At 48.1% G+C, this 15548-nt stretch overlaps 2 non-coding genes and 1 pseudogene across 2 annotated transcripts; all 3 read left to right on the top strand.

Annotated features, from left to right (window-relative positions):
• The first annotated feature begins 7875 nt into the window (after nt 1-7875).
• LOC149517737 (25S ribosomal RNA) lies at nt 7876-9729 on the top strand (annotated as a pseudogene).
• A 694-nt stretch (nt 9730-10423) lies between these two features.
• On the top strand, nt 10424-10579 carry LOC149517736 (5.8S ribosomal RNA). The gene has a single exon (XR_016344317.1). It is a non-coding gene; the product is annotated as a 5.8S ribosomal RNA (ribosomal RNA).
• A 237-nt stretch (nt 10580-10816) lies between these two features.
• On the top strand, nt 10817-14205 carry LOC149517735 (25S ribosomal RNA). The gene has a single exon (XR_016344412.1). It is a non-coding gene; the product is annotated as a 25S ribosomal RNA (ribosomal RNA).
• Nucleotides 14206-15548: the final 1343 nt, after the last annotated feature.

The following is a 15548-nucleotide window of genomic DNA, read 5'->3' as shown; positions in this document are numbered from 1 at the left end:
TGGTACAGGCACTTGCCTCGAGCACCATCGACACATGCATGCCTCGATGAGCATCGATAGAAGATGGCCCTTGATGTGAGAGGTTGCCTCGAGCACCATTGGCACGTGTTGGGCCTTGGTGCGGGCATATGCCTCGACCACCATCGGCACGTGTTGGGCCTTGGTGCGAGCACATGCCTCGACCACCATCGTCACAAGCTAGCCATTGGTACAAGCACTTGCCTGGACCACCATTGGCATGGGCCATGCCTCAATCAGCATTGATAAAAAATGGTCCTTGGTGCATGCGGTTGCCTCGAACACCATCGGCACATGCTGGGCCTTGCTGAGGGCGGTTGCCTCGAGCACCATCGGAACAAGTCGGTCCTTGGTGCGGGCACTTGCCTCAACCACCATTGACAGAAGATGGCCCCTAATGCGGGAGGTTGCCTCAAACACCATTGGGACATGCTAGGCCTTGATGCGGGCGATTGCCTCGAATAGCATCGGCACGTGCTGGGCCTTGGTGCGAGCAGTTACTTCGACCATCATCGACACGTGCTGGGCCTTGGTACTGACACATGCCTCGACCACCATCGGCACAAGTCGGCCCTTGGTACGAGCACTTGCCTTGACCACCATCGATAAAAGATAGCCCCTGGTGTGGACAGTTACGTTGAACACCATCGACACATGCTGGGCCTTGGTGCGGGTGGTTGCCTCGATCACTATCGATAGAAGATGGTCCCTGGTACAGGTGGTTGCCTCGAACACCATCGGCACATGCTGGGCCTTGGTGCGGGTAGTTGCCTTGAACACCATCGGCACGTGCTGGGCCTTGGTAAGAGCACATGCCTTGAGCTGGTGCGACGGTTGCCTCGACCACCATCGGCACGAGCTAGGCCTTGGTGCGGGCACATGCCTCGACCACCATCTACACAAGTCGGCCCTTAGTGTGGGTGTCACAGGCTCTGACCTTACACTCAGAATCAGTTCGACCTTAGGCTTGGAATCTCCTCCTTTATGCCTAAGTTAGCCTAAAACACAAGCGTGCGGGCACTAGAACAATAGGAAGGGCTGATTACGCAAGTTAAAGAGAAACAAGATAAGAAGGCAAAATGCTAGAAATATGCTCTGTATTCACTAAAATAGAAGTGTTTGATGGTGTACAAATGAGGGTAAAGCAGCCCTCTATTTATAGTTGAGGCTCCAGCTACACTTAATGGCAGTATCCCTAGAATAACGGCTAAAATCAAGGAATTACAAAGATTAAAATAAATCAAGATTTTAACTCTTGAATTCTAGGGTCAATCAAATCTGCCAGGAGGCTCCTGCTGATCCTGCAAGCTTCCAAAAGATTCACTTACGTATCTCTGACCTTGGGCCCCTTTAGATGTAGTACGGGCAGCTTGTAGGCTAGGCCTTGGCCTCACAGGCTGGCCTGCAAGCTGGGCGGGTGTTTTGACCTTGTCTCCTAGGCCTTGCGTGCAAATACCCACCAACGCGCCTGGTGTGCGAGCCTTAACTTCTAGCTCATGTGCTTGTGCACCTGATGTGCCTGGCACACCCGTCCAAGGTGTGACATTCTCCCCCACTTGATTGCGCATCACCCTCATTGCGTCCTCTGCATGGTACTACCTAATCTGGTCTCCGAACTGCCATAAGTCCTCTGTTGGTTCCTAATTCACCACCCTATCTGGAAATCCCTTCCAGTGCACCAAGTACTCTTATCTTGGTTGGTAGTTTTTCTGTCTCACCTTCCTATCAGCTATGATGCTGTGGACCTCCTTCTCATATGAAGCCCTTGCTCCCAATGGTGTACACTTTGACTCTACTCGTCCTGGATCTCCCTCATCCTCAAGGAATGGCTTGAGCATGCTTACATGGAACACTGGGTGTACCCTCAGCTTAGGTGGCATATCCATCTTCCAGGCAACCTTGCCTACCCTCTTGACTACTCGAAAAGGTCCCTCATACCTCTGCACTAGGCTTATGTGTAGCCCCCTAATGGGATGCAGCTTCACCAACACCAAGTCTCCAACCTGGAACTGCACGTCCCACCTATTCTGGCCTACCCACTTTTTCGACCTTTTGGTCGCCTTATGTAGACAGACTCTAGCCAAGTCAGTTTGTTCCTGCCATGCCTTGGCAAACTTGTATGATATTGGATTCAGCCCTATATAACCTGCAACAATCGAACCAAGTGTTAGTGGCTATTACCCTATCACAACCTCAAATGGGCTCTAGTTCGTTGCCTCGCTCCTTTGCAAGCTATAGGAAAATTATGCAACATCTAGCAGCTTTGGCTAGTCCCTTTGTGTGGCACTCACATAATGCCTAAGGTAGACCTCCAATAGTCCATTCACACGCTCAGTCTGCCCATGGTCTGTGGATGCATGCTGGTGGAAAAGTTTAAGTCTGACCCCAACAGCTTGAACAACTCAGTCCAGAATCTGCTCGTGAAACGCCCGTCCCGATCACTAACAATGGTCCTCGACACTCCCCAGTACTTAACCATGTTCTTTAAGAACAATCAAGCTGTCTCTTCTATTGGGCACTCCTTGGTTGTTGGAATGAAGATTCCATACTTGCAAAACCTGTCCACCACTACCATGATGCTTCCAAACCCCTCTGCTTTGGGTAGACTGACTATAAAGTCTAGAGAAACACTATTCCATGATCACTCTGGCACTGGCAATGAATCTAAGAGACTGCCTAGTTTTTTTAGCTCTACCTTGTCCTATTGGCACATAAGACAAGTCTTTATATAGGCCTCCACATCGTCCCTTATATGTGGCCAGTAGTATCGGTCCTCTATCAGTGCCAAGGACTCACTCCTGGGTGTCCAACCTATTTTGAATCATGGCACTCTTGCAAAACTTCCTTGCTAAGCTTCCCATGCTGCAGCACAATCAGTCTACTGCCTCTGGTGTACAACCAACCATCCTGCACCTAAAACCACCTAGTTTTACCTTGCTGGGCATACTCCATAAGAGCCTTGGCTGTCGGATCATATGCAAGTCCCTCTTTGATAAGCGACACCAGTGACCCCTCTGCTTGGCTAATGGCAGCAAGGTTAGCCTTCCTGTTCAAGGCATCTGCAAGGTTTGCCTGCCCTAGCTTCTACTCCATTTGAAAATCAAATTTCGTAAGAATATCTTGCCATCTCGCTTGCTTGAGGGACAGTTTCTTTTACATCTGGAAGTAACTGGTCACCACATTGTCCATCCTAACCACGAACCTTGACCCTAACAGGTAGTGACACCAAGTGCACAAGCAGTGCACCACTACAGTCATCTCTTTCTTTTACACCATGTACTTGAATTCAATCTCATTTAGCTTCTTACTCTCGAACGCCACTGGATGTCCCTCTAACTCTGGTGAGGATTTACGATAAGGGGCTCTAGCTAGTGTCTTGGCCTCGAACACCAGCTCGATATGGTTTACCTCCTTATTAGGTGGTAGCTGGCTAGGCAGCTTTACGGGTATCACATCCCTAAAGGTCTTCAACACCTTCAGCACCTCCAAGGGTGACTCGATCTCTTTCTCCCTTGGCTCCTCATACTTTAGGGCTACCAAGAAGGTGTCTTCTTCTCTGCTTACCTCCTTGGCAAATTGAATGGCTGAGACCACCCGTAACCCAACTCCAGACCCTCTTCTCAATGGCACTAGGCATTGGCACCGTGCATCCAAAAGGCAAATGCAATTGGCAAAAGGCACAAGGAGGGCATTAATCCAAACAAGGAAATCTAACCAACCACAAACTCATAGTCATCAATGGGTATTACCTCTATAGTCTCCAAGCTGTAACTCTACTTCTCGTACTATTCCAATGGTTGGAACTTCTTTGGAGTTCACCGTTTTAATGGTACCAGTCCCTTGCTGCACCTTTAGTCTGAGCTTCTAGGCTCCATCACCTAAAATAAAAAGATGTGAGGTACTTATGTCCACCAGTGCGCTCACCTTCTGACACGTAACCATCAGATCTGTAAACATCAAGCCCTTTGGCTTACGACTCCCCTTACTCTGGATAGCATTGAACACCAACGACTTAAGCTTTACTGCCCTTGTCTCTGGCTCCTTATCAGACTCCTTCTCTACAATAGCTAGCTTGCCATTTTATGGGCAATTGCAAGCTATGTCGCTCCTTCCACATAGGTAGCATGCTAGTGGCTCTCGATCCCCTTTTGCTTTTCACAAGCCTACTGATGGCTTCCTCTTGTCATCCTTGGTTGAATGGTCTTAGTCCCCTTCTTTGGACACCTAGTCACGATCCTTCCTCTTGGACTATTTCTTTCGAGCACTCTCATCCTTACCTTTACCCTTGGGCTTGGAAGACTCAAACTTGTTTACAGGCTTGAACTCTATCAAGGACTCAGTAGTAGTTATGGCTTTAGCCAAGTCAGGAACTCCCCTTCGTTGTAATTCATGCTTCACCCATGGCTTCAGCTCATCCATGAAAGCAAATAAGGCATCTTTCTTACCTAGATTTAAGATCTGTAACATTAGTTCAGAGAATTTTTGGACATACTCCGTATATCCCCTTGCTGGCTCAGCCTGGGTAACTTTGCCCATGCCTCATCATCGGCATACTCTAGGTAAAATTACTCTCTAAACTCTTTTTAGAACTCTTCTCAGGTTCCAATCTTGGTGCTCCCATGCCTAACATCATCACACCTGCGCCTCCACCACAACAAGGCTACATTAGTGGATACATAGTAGCAGTGTTTACCTTTATTGTGTCGTCCTGCATACCCATGACCTAGAAATACTATTCCATACCCTATAGGTAGTTGTCTACTTCCTTGGCTGCCCTAGTTCCCTTAAACTCTTTAGGCTTGGGGACATCCATCTTGAGCAAACATGCCATTCCTAATGGCAGTCTTGCAAGCAACGAGCTCGCTGGCAAGCTCTTCCATCCACTGGCGCATGGCCTCTATGCCATCATGTAAAGTCACCACTTCAGCCTCCAAGGCCTCATTCCTTTAGGTGATCATGCCCATGCCTTTATTGAAAGTAGCTTGTAGCTCACCTTGGATCTCCTACCCCATGGAGTCTAGCGATGCAATGTGAGTCTCCACTTTCTCAAGCTTTTCCCCCATGTCACCCATGGTCACCTCCACCTTGGCCAGCCTACCGTCTATGGTAGACCATATATCTCTTGAACTGGCTTTCCTACCTCTTCCACACCCCTGTTCCTGGGCCTCTAGTTGTTGGCTAACAACGTCACTTTGGGATGCCATCTCCTCAATCACGATCTAACTTGCATAACATAAACACGTAGAACTGAACTTGCTCTGATACCAACTGTCACAGGCTCTGACCTTAGACTCAGAATCCATGCGGCTTTAGGCTTGGAATCTCCTCCTTTATGCCTAAGTTAGCCTAAAACATAAGCGTCCAGGCACTAGAACAATGGGAAGGGCTGATTATGCAAGTTAAAGAGAAACAGGATAACAAGGTAGAATGCTGGAAATATGCTCTGTATTCACTGAAACAGAAGTGTTTGATGGTGTACAAATGAGGGTGGAGCAGCCCTCTATTTATAGTTGGGGCTCTAGCTACACTTAATGGCAATATCCCTAGAATAAAGGCTAAAATCAAGGAATTACAAAGATTACAATCAATCAGGATTCTAACTCTTGAATTCTAGGGTCAACCAAATCTACCAGGAGGCTTCTGCTGATCCTACAAACTTCCAGAAGATTCACTTGCATATCTTTCATCTTGGGCCCCTCTGGATGTGGTGTGGGCAGCCTACAGGCTAGGCCTTGGCCTCACGGGCTTGCCTGCAAGCTGGGCAGGCATTCTGACCTTGTCTCTTAGGCCTTGCGCATAAATACCCACCAGCGCGCCTAGTGTGCGGGCCTCAACCTCTAGCTCACATGCTGGTGTGCCGATGTGCCTGGCGCACCTGTCCAGGGTGTGACATGGGCACTTGCCTAGATCACCGTCAACATGTGTCATGCCTCAAACAACATCGACACGTGTTGGGCCTTGGTACAAGCAGATACCTTAACCACCATAAGTGCATGCATGGCTCAATCGGCATGGGCACAAGTTGGAACCGGTGCGGGCACCTACCTTGATCAACATCGACAAAAGATGGCCCTTGGTGAGGGCAGTCGTATCGAACACCATTAGCATGCGCTAGCCTTTGGTGCGGGCACATGCCTCAACCACCATCGGCACCTGCTCACCCTCTGTTCGAGATATGCCTTTGTTGGAAAAGTGTCCCCGTTTTAGATACCATGTTTTTTAGGAACAATCAAGTTACCTCCTTGGTTGGGCACTCCTTGGTTGCTGGAATGAAGATTCCATACATGGAAAACTTGTCTACCACTACCATGACGCTTTCAAACCCCTATTTTGGGTAGATCGACTATAAAGTCTAGAGAAACACTCCACCATGGTCGTTCTGGCACTGGCAATGGCTCCAAGAGACCGCCTGATTTTTTGAGCTCCACCTTGTCCTGTTGGCACATAAGACAAGTCTTTACATAGGCCTCCACATCGTCCCTCATGTGCCACCAGTAGTACCGATCCTTGATCAACGCTAAGGTACGACTCACTCTTAGGTGTCTAACCCACCTTGAATCAAACACTCTTGCAAAACTTCCTTACTGAGCTTCCCATCCTGCGGCACAAACAGTCTACTACCCCTGGTGTACAACAAACCATCTTGCACCAAAAACTACCTAGTCTTACCTTGTTGGGCGTACTCCATAAGAGCCTTGGCTGTAGGATCATACATAAGTCCCTCTTTGATACGTGGCACTAGTGACCCCTCTGGTTGGCTAATGGCAGTAAGGTTAGCCTTCCTGCTCAGGGCATCTACCACCAGGTTTGCCTACCCTAGCTTGTACTCCATCTGGAAATCAAATTTCATAAGAAAATCTTACCATCTCACCTGCTTGAGGGACAGCTTCTTCTGTGTCTGGAAGTAGCTAGTCGCCACATTGTCCATCCTAACCACGAACCTTAACCCCAACATGTAATGGCACAAAGTGAGCAAGTAGTGCTCCACTACAGTCATCTTCTTCTCTTAGACTATGTACTTGTGCTCAGTCTCATTCAGCTTCTTACTCTCGAACATGATTAGATGTCCCTCTTACATCAACACGCCCCCTATGACAAAGTATGATGCATCTGTATACACCTTATACAGCTTGGCATGGTCTGGCAAGACCAAGACTGGCTCATTGGTCACAGCCCACTTCAACCTGTCAAAGGCTTCTTGGTATCCTGCACTCCACTCCCATGCTCTCCCTTTCTTAAGTAAGTCAGTCAATGGTGTGGCTATTGCTGAGTGACCTTTGATAAAGCATTTGTAGTGGTTGACCAACCCAAGGAATGATCTCAACTTAGTGCCCTTGGCTGGTGGTTCCCACTCCAGGATGACGTGCATCTTGCCTTCATCCATACGTATCCTACCACCTCCCACTATGTGGCCTAAGAATGGGATCTCCTATTGGGCAAATGAGCATTTTTCCCTCTTGACAAATAGCTTGTGCACCTACAACACCTTGAACACCTACCTCAAGTGGTCTACATGCTCTCTCAAAGTCTGGCTGTAGATCACAATGTCATTCAAATAAACCATAATAAATCGATCAAGGAACAACTGAAGTACCTTGTTCATAAGGGTGCAGAATGTTACTGGGGCATTTGTGAGTCCGAAAGGCATCACCAAGAACTCATACGAACCATACCGAGTGACACATGTTGTCTTTGGCTCATCTCCCTCCGTGATCCTGACTTAGTAGTAGCCCGACCTCAAATCTAGCTTGGTGAACCACTTTGTGCTCCCAAGTTGGTCGAACAAGTCTGCAATGTCAGACCCCCCGCATCTCTCAATTCGATGCTCTCGTCGTGACCCAAGGTTAGGTAAGATCACCCGCTGAGTTTAAGCATATCAATAAGCGGAGGAAAAAAAACTTACCAGGATTCTCCTAGTAATGGTGAGTGAATCAAAAAGAGCTCAGCTTGAGAATCGAGCACCCCTGATGCCTGAATTGTAGTCTAGAAAAGCATCTTCAGTGGTAGATCGAGCCCAAGTTCTCTAGAAAGGGGCACCGGAGATAGTGAGAGCTCCATTGTACTTAGACCCTGTCGTACCATAAGACGCTGTCTGTGAGTCTGGTTGTTTGGGAATTCAACCCCAATCGGGCGGTAAATACCGTCCAAGGCTAAATACTGATGAGAGACCGATAACGAACAAGTACTGTGAGGGAAAGATGAAAAGGACTTTGAAATGAGTGCCAAAGAGTGCTCGAAATTGTGGGGAGGGAAGTGGATGGGGGCCGATGCACCTCTGTTGGATGTGGAATGGTAGGAGTCAGTCCGTCGATCGATTCGAGGCATGGACCGACACAGGTTGTAGCTGTGGCCCAAGCCAGAGCTTTCGATGTGCCCCCGAAGACATCATTGCCATGATCATGAAACGTGGCTCATGTCGTCTCGATGTACTATGGCACCGGTGTGATCTCGATGTCAGCCTGTGGGCTCTCCATTCGGCCTGTCTTGGAACACAGACTAAAAAGTTTGATATGAGTACAAGTCAATGGGCCAGAAAACCCGTAAGGCATAAGGAAGCTGATTGGTAGGATCTCTTGCGAGTGCACCATCGATCGACCTTGATCTTCTAAGAAGGGTTCGAGTGCGAGCATACCCGTCGAGACGCGAAAGATAGTGAACTATGCTTGAGCAAGGTGAAGCCAGAGGAAACTTTGGTGGAGGCCCACAGCGATACTAACGTGCAAATCATTCGTTTGACTTGGGTATAGGGGCAAAAGACTAATCGAACTGTCTAGTAGCTGGTTCCCTCTGAAGTTTCCCTCGGGATAGCTGGAGCCCCCAACAAGTTTTATCAAGAAAAGCCAATGATCAGAGGCATTGGGGGCACAATGCCCTTGACCTATTCTCAAACTTTAAATAGGTAAGGTGGCGCGGCTGCTTCATTGAGCCACAGCAAGGAATCGAGAGCTCTGAATGGGCCATTCTTGGTAAGCAAAACTGGTGAGGCGGGATAAACCGAAAGCCAAGTTACGGTGCCCAACTGTGCACTAACCCATAACCCACAAAGGGTGTTAGTTGATTAAGATAGTAGGACGGTGGTCATGGAAGTCAAAATCCACTAAGGAGTGTGTAACAACTCACCTGCCGAATCAAATAGCTCCGAAAATGGATGGCACTTAAGTGCGTGACCTATACCCGACCGTCAGGGCAAAGGCCAGGCCTTGATGAGTAGGAGGGTGCGACAGTCATTGTAAAACCTAAGGCGCGAGCCTGAGCAGAGTAGCCATCTATACATATCTTGGTGGTAGTAGCAAATATTCAAATGAGAACTTTGAAGTTCGAAGAGGGGAAAGGTTCCATGTGAATGGCACTTGCACATGGGTCAGTCAATCCTAAGAGATGGGAAAGCCCGTCCGACAGTGCATCCCGTATGAGCTTAGAGAGGAAATTGGGTTAAAATTCTTGAATCGAGATGCAACAGCTAATGGCAACGTTAGGGAGTCCAGAGACGTCGGTGGGGGCCTCGAGAAGAGTTATCTTTTCTATTTAACGGCCCACCCACCCTAGAAATGGCTCAGTCGGAGGTAGGGTCTAGAGGTTAAAAGAGCATCGTACGTCACGTTGTGTCTGGTGTGCCTCTGGCGGCCTTTAAAAATCTAGAGGACCGAGTACCGTCTGCTTTCAGTCATACTCATAACCACATCAGGTCTCCAAGGTAAACAACCTCTGGTCAATAGAATAATGTAGGCAAGGAAAGTCGATAAAATAGATCCATAACCTCAGGAAAAAAACTGGCTCTAAGCGCTGGGCACAGGGTCCCAGTCTCGAACTTGTCAGCTGTCGATGCACTGCTCGAGTTGCTCTCGTGATGAGAACGGGTCACCGCATGTTGACTGAGGGACAGACTAGGAATGGCTCCCTCGGGGGCATTCTCTGGGGGACAAACAGTTGACTCAAAATTGGTACAAGGGGAATCTGACTATTTAATTAAAATAAAAGCATTGCGATGGTCCTTGTGGATGCTCATGCAATGTGATTTCTGCCCAGTGCTCTGAATGTCAAAGTGAAGAAATTCAACCAAGTGTGCGTAAACGATAGGAGTAACTATGACTCTTTTAAGGTAGCCAAATGCCTTGTCATCTAATTAGTGATGCGCATGAATGGATTAACGAGATTCCTACTATCCCTGTCTACTATCCAGTAAAACCACAGCTAAGGGAATAAGCTTGGCAAAATCAATGAGGAAAGAAGACCCTATTGAGCTTGACTTTAGTCCGACTTTGTGAAATGACTTAAGAGGTGTAGGATAAGTGGAAAGCCCCGGATGAAATTGAAATACCATTACTTTTAACATTATTTTACTTATTCTGTTTATGGTGCATGCACGGGCAGCATCGCGACTGCTTTTGTCGTGAAAAAATGAAATGATTCTAGGCAATGGATATCTCAGCTCTCACATCTATGAAGAACGTACCAAAATGTGATACTTGGTGTGAATTGTAGAATCCCGTGAACCATCGAGTCTTTGAATGCAAGTTGCACCCCTAGCCATTAGGTCGAAGGCACGCCTGCCTAGGTGTCATACGGCATCGCCCCCCCTCGACCCTTCGCCCATCAAGCTCCCGAGAAAGAGGAAGGTGGAAGATGGCCTCCCGCGATCTTGTTGGTTGTAGTTGGCCCAAAAATGAGTCCTCGGTAATGACAACACCGTGATCGTTAGTGGTAGAGCTCCCAGCATGCCTCATCCCCGATGATGCACACTCATTGTCCACCCGTAGCCCGTTAGACCCCCCGCATCGCTCAATTGATGTTTGCATCACGATCTTAGGTTAGGCAGGATCACCCGTTGAGTTTAAGCATATCAATAAGTAAAGGAAAAAAAACTTACCAAGATTCTCTTTGTAATGGCGAGTGAACTGAAAAGAGCCCAGCTTGAGAATCGAGCACCCCCGATGTTCGAATTATAGTCTGGAGAAGCATCCTCAGTGGTGGACTAGGCTCAAGTCCCTTGGAAAAAGGCATCGAAGAGGGTGAAAGCCCTATTGTACCCGAACCTTGTCGCACTACAAGGCGTTGTCTGTGAGTCGGGTTGTTTAGGAATGCAACCCCAATTGGGCGATAAATTTCATCCAAGGCTGAATACGGGTGAAAGATCGATAGCGAACAAGTACCATAAGGGAAAGATGAAAAAGACATTGAAAAGAGAGTCAAAAAGTGCTTGAAATTGTTGGGAAGGAAGCCAATGGGGGTCGGTTATGCACCCCAATCGGATGTGGAACGGTAAGAGTCGATCCATCGATCGACTCAGGGTGTGGACCGACGCAGGTCACGACGATGGCCCAAGCCTGAGATTTTGATGCGCTTATGAAGTCATCATCACCACGATCATGGAATACAGCATGCATCGTCTCGGCATGCCATGGCCCCGGTGTGTTCCTGATGTCGACCTGCGGGTTCCCTATTCAGCCCATCTTGAAACATGGACCAAGGAGTCTGACATGCGTATAAGTCAACGGGCCAAAAAAATTGTAAGGCACAAGGAAGCTAATCGGTGGGATCCTTTGCGGGTGCACCACCGACTGACCTTGATCTTCTGAGAAGGGTTCGAGTGCGAGCATGCCAGTCGAGACCTGAAAGATGGTGAACTATACCTGAGCGTAGTAAAGCCAGAGAAAACTCTGGTAGAGGCCCGTAGCAACACTGACGTGTAAATCATTTGTCTGACTTGGGTATAGGGGTGAAAGACTAATCGAACCATCTAGTAGCTGGTTTCCTTCGAAGTTTTCTTTAGGATAGTTGGAGCCCCTGACAAGTTCTATTGGGTAAAGCCAATGATTAGAGGCATCGGGGGCGCAATGCCCTTGACCTATTCTCAAACTTTAAATAGGTAGGATGACTCGACTACTTCATTGAGCCACACCACAAAATCGAGAGCTCCAAGTGGGCCATTTTTGGTAAGCAGAACGGGCAATGAGGGATGAATCAGAAGTCGAGTTATGGTGCCTAACTGCGTGCTAACCTAGAACCCACAAAGGGTGTTGGTCGATTAAGATAGTAGGATGATGGTCATGGAAGTTTAAATCCATTAAGAAGTGTGTAACAACTCACCTGCTGAATCAAATAGCCCTAAAAATGGATGGCGCTTAAGCGCGTGACCTATACCCAGTCGTTCGGGCAAGGGCTAGGCTCCGATAAGTAAGAGGGAGCGATGGTCATCGTAAAACCCGGGGTGTGAGCTTGAACGGAGTGACCGTCGATGTAGATCTTGTTGGTAGTAGCAAATATTCAAATGAGAACTTTGAAGGCCAAAAAGGGGAAAGGTTCCATTTGAATGGCACTTGCACATGGGTTAGTCGATCCTAAGAGACGGGGGAAACCCATTCGACAGTGTGTCTCATGTGAGCTTCGAAAGGGAATCAGGTTAAAATTCTTGAACCGGGACGCAATGGTTGACGGCAATGTTAGAGAGTCTGGAGACGTCAGTTAGGGCTTCAGGAAGAGTTATCTTTCTCATTTAACGGCTCGTCCACCCTAGAAATGGCTTAGCTGGAGATAGGGTTTAGCTGCTGGAAGAGCACCGCACGTCGTGTTGTGTCTGGTGTGCCCCGACGACCCTTGAAAATATGAAAGATCGAGTGCCATCCATGCTGAATCGTACTTATAACCGCATCAGGTCTCCAAGGTAAATAGCCTCTGGTCGATGGAACAATATAGGCAAAGGAAGTCAGCAAAATGGATCCGTAACCTTGGGAAAAAGATTGGCTATGAGGGCTGGGCACGGACGTCCTAGTCCTGAACTGATTGGCTATTGGTGCACTGCTCGAGCTATCCCCGCAGTGAGAGCGGGTCACCGCGTGTCGACCAGGGGATGGACTAGGAACGGCTCCCTCGGGGGCCTTCCCCAGGCAATGAACAGTCGACTCAAAACTGGTACGAACAAGGGGAATCTGACTGTTTAATTAAAACAAAGCATTGCGATGGTCCTTGTGGATGTTCACGCAATGTGATTTCTACCCAGTGCTCTGAATGTCAAAGTGAAGAAATTAAACCAAGCCCGGGTAAACGGCATGAGGAACAATGACTTTCTTAAAGTAGCCAAATGCTTCGTCATCTAATTAGTGATGCACATGAATGGATTAATAAGATTCCCATTGTCCATGTCTACTATCTAGAGAAACCACAGCTAAGGGAACGGGCTTGGTGGAATTAGCAGGGAAAGAAGACCCTGTTAAGCTTGACTCTAGTCCGACTTTGTGAAATGACTTGAAAGGTGTAGGATAAGTGGGAGCCCCCTAGTGAAATTGAAATACCACTACTTTTAACGTTATTTTACTTATTCCGTGAATTGAGGGCGGGGCACGACCCTTTCTTTTAGACCCAAGCTCGACCTTAGCCAGTCGATCTGGGTGGAAGACATTGTTAGGTAGGGAGTTTGGCTAGGGCGGCACATCTATTAAAAGATAATGTAGGTGTCCTACAATGAGCTCAACAAGAACAAAAATCTCGTGTGGAACAAAAGGGTAAAAGCTCATTCGATTCTGATTTTTGGTACGAATACAAACCGTGAAAGCGTGGCGTATCGATCCTTTAGACCTTTGGGATTTGAAACTAGAGGTGTCAAAAAAGTTACCATAGGGATAACTGGCTTGTGGCAGCCAAGCGTTCATAATGACATTGCTTTTTGATCCTTCGATGTCGGCTCTTCCTATCATTGTGAAGCAGAATTCACCAAATATTGGATTGTTCACCCACCAATAGGGAACATGAGTTGGGTTTAGACCATCGTGAGAAAGGTTAGTTTTACCCTACTGATGGTAGCGTCGCGATAGTAATTCAACCTAGTACGAGAGGAACCATTGATTTGCACAATTGGTCATCGCGCTTAGTTGAAAAGCCAGTGACGTGAAGCTACCATGTGCTCGATTATGACTGAACACCTCTAAGTCAAAATTCTGGTTAGAAGCGACGCACGTGCCTGCCGCTTCATTACTAACCCGCAGTAGGGGCCCATGGCCCCCAAGGGCACGTGTTGTAGGTGTAGCCCCCGCGGCAGATGAGCTATACAGGCCTCCTTGGTGCTCAATTCCTACCGAGCGATAGGTAAAATCCTTTGCAGATGACTTAAATACACGATGGGGTATTGTAAGTGGTAGAGTGGCCTTGCTGCCACGATCCACTGAGATTCAACCCTTTACTGTTTCAATTCGTCCCTTCCTCCCTTTCCCCCACCAACCTTTCTTCTTTTCACGTCACCCTTTTTCGGGGTTGGGTATGACCTGGGGCCCTCCGTCTCTCAGTCTCGATTGGGAAAGAACTCCGTTCACCCTAGTCAGCCCACGAAACGAGTGTGCGGGCACTAAACCAACCTCGAGGGTAGGATGCACCAGACAAGGATCTTACTGCAGGTCCCCCTTGGTTGTTACCCCAAACGCCATCGATAGCATCCGGCCCTTGGTTGGTCAAGACTGGGAATGCACTACGTATGCCTAAGTCAACCCATGAAACAAGCGTGCGTGCACTGAGCCAGTCGGAGAGCCAAAATGCATAAGCTAGGGATTGACCTGGTCCTCTTCGGTGTGTTGTAGATCCTGTTGCGAGTCCCTCAGTGTGGCTGGGGCTTAGACTGGGAATAAACTCTGTATGCATGAGTCAACCCACAAAACGAACATACGGGCACTGAGCCAGCTAGAGAGGCAGGATTTGCAGGTCGAAGATCGACTCGATCCCTCTCTACATACTATCCATCCTGCTACGGGTCCTACTACCCCAACCCTCTGTCCGATCTGAGCTTAGACTAGGAATAAACTCCATATGCTTAGACTAGAAATGAACTCTGTATGCCTAGGTCAACTTACGAAATGAGCGTACAGGCATTGAGCCAGCCAGAAAGGCAGGATAAGCAAGCTAAGCATCGGCACAGTCCCCTTCTGCATGCTGTCGATCCTGCTGCGGGTCTTGCTACCACAACCCTCAGTCTGATCCAATCTTAGACTGGGAATGAACTTTATATGCCTAAGTCAACCCACAAAACAAGTGGGCGGGCACTATGCTGGCCAGAGAGGCAAGATGTGCAAGCTGAGGATCAACTAGGTTTCGTTCTGTGTGCTATCGATCCTACTGCCACAACCCTCGATCCGATCGAAGCTTAGACTGGGAATGAACTCTATATGCCAAAGCCATTTTTGTGGCCCATGAATTTATATGAGCCCTCCCTAACGCCCGTGCACCATGCCCGGGTGTCCTGAGCCTGGGTCGAGCACCAATGCGGGCCACGAGCGGGTGGTAGGTGGTTTAAGGCACATATTCATATTTCTACCATGCCAATACCATTTTTATGGCCTGTGAATTCACATGAGCACTCCCCATCACCCGCACACCATGCGAGGGTGTCTTGAGCCCGAACCGAGCACCATGCGCACCACGATCGGGTGATAGGCGGGTTTAGGCACATCTTCATATTTTTGCCATTCAATGCCATTTTTATGGCTTGTAAATTCATACAATGGTCACCTAAGCCTTCATGTGAAGTTTCATGGCAAGATGACTCGTTT

Source organism: Durio zibethinus, chromosome 8 (genome assembly GCF_047325235.1).
Source record: "Durio zibethinus cultivar Kanyao isolate XHJ-2024 chromosome 8, ASM4732523v1, whole genome shotgun sequence".
NCBI lineage: Eukaryota > Viridiplantae > Streptophyta > Magnoliopsida > Malvales > Malvaceae > Durio > Durio zibethinus.
The sequence above is the reverse complement of the archived record's forward strand: the minus strand, read 5'-3'. Positions and strand labels throughout refer to the sequence as shown.